The 1,706-nt window shown below is 29.5% G+C and overlaps 1 pseudogene; it reads left to right on the top strand.

The window, feature by feature from the left end:
* Positions 1–330: 330 nt before the first annotated feature.
* LOC144316779 (large ribosomal subunit protein uL14 pseudogene) lies at positions 331–770 on the top strand (annotated as a pseudogene).
* Positions 771–1,706: the final 936 nt, after the last annotated feature.

Here is a 1,706-nt window from a genome sequence, read left to right as displayed (position 1 = left end):
AAAAAAGAATATTTATCTGAATTCCTTTCCATTTAAAGTTCCTCTAATTTCATGATGAATCTTAATCTTAAAAATGTCATAATATTGATTGATAAACAGCAATTTGTAGCATATTTTACCTAAAAGTCTCAAATAACTTTGCAAAAAAGTCATATGTACTTGCTATAAGTTATAAAATAAATAACTTGAATTTCTCTAGATTTTACTGACAGATCAAAAAAGGCAAAAATATTTGCTACAGAAATGTGGTACTTAATTTTACTTCAATGACTAATACGTTCATTTAAAAAAAGGGGTACAGCTTTTTTCTGTCCCTTTCCTCTATTCAACATGTCTGAGCAAGGACATGGTGGGTCCTCGTGTGCAAAATTCTGGATTTGTCTGTCTTTTCTGGTAAGAGCTGTGATCAACTGTGCTGACAATATGGAAACCAAAAATCTGTTTATTATCTCTGTGAAGGGGATCAAAGGAGGATAGTAAAGAGTTCTTGCTGCTGGTGTGGATGTCATGGTAATGGCCACAGTGAAGAAAGGCAAACCAGAGCTCAGAAAGAAGGTACATCCAGCAGTGATAATTCCATAATGAAAATCATACTGGAGAAAAGATATTTTTGTTGTTGTTGTTGCTTGTTTTTTTTTTTTAAAGATAATACAGGGTTCATAGTAAACACTAAAGGTGTAATGAAAGGTTCTATTATCCCAGGACCAGTTGCAAAGGGGTGTGTAGATTTGTGGCCCAGGATTGCATCCAATGCTGGTAGCACTGCATGATTCTTTGGTATATTTGTTTAAATAAGTAAATATACAACAATTATTTGCACCTCTCTCCAAAGTAAATATAAAAATAAGTTTTTGACAAGGAACAAAATGTATTGGTCATATGAATACACTAACATGAGAATATCATACTTCATTTCTCATATGTAGATAAAACCTTATTTATGAGATTTTAACTTTATATTTTCAAGTGGTAGGAGAATACGTTTATGTACATTTTTCACAGTATAATTGTTCATATTTAAGTGTTTAAAATTATGTTCAAATATATTTTAATTACATCATTTTATATTGTATAAATTTATAAAAATAGCATAAAATATTTAACATATATATATAAAAGAAGTGCTCAATCATTGTATGTATGCCACAATTATTAAAAAAACTATAATATAGTATAATATTAGATTATAAAAATTCAGTTTGCTTCTAATTTATTGAAAACAGTTGAGGTCCAAATCATTTATTTTGCTTCATAAACTCAGTCTGTATATTATAGGTCAGTATGCTTTGAAATCTAAAGAAATAAAATTTGGTCATATAAAAAGGAGAAACTTGCATAAATGCTAAGCAAAATCTTAGTAAAGGAGAAAAAAAGAGAAGGGGAAAAAGTTTACTATACATAAGCATTTTTCAGTCCTATGTTACCTGTGAACACAATACAGTCAAGATTTAAAAGAGAAAGTCACTAAGTTGGCAATGAAGTCAGTAAGTATTAATTGTTAATAAACCCCCGCTTAATTTAATTTTCAGGACACATGTAGTTTTAAAATAATCATCAGTGTAAGGAAATAACTTTTTTGAGGGAGTGACTTTTTTTGCCCAAATTTTGTAATATTAGATGTAAACGAGTAGTCAGGGAAAAAAGTGAAACTTTTGCGGTTCTCCATGTGGAATTTTAAATGTCCAATATTATTGTTTTCTGCCAGT

This window comes from Canis aureus, chromosome 7, assembly GCF_053574225.1.
Source record: "Canis aureus isolate CA01 chromosome 7, VMU_Caureus_v.1.0, whole genome shotgun sequence".
Lineage (NCBI taxonomy): Eukaryota > Metazoa > Chordata > Mammalia > Carnivora > Canidae > Canis > Canis aureus.
Note: the sequence above shows the minus strand (reverse complement) of the source record. Positions and strands in the feature narration are given on the sequence as shown.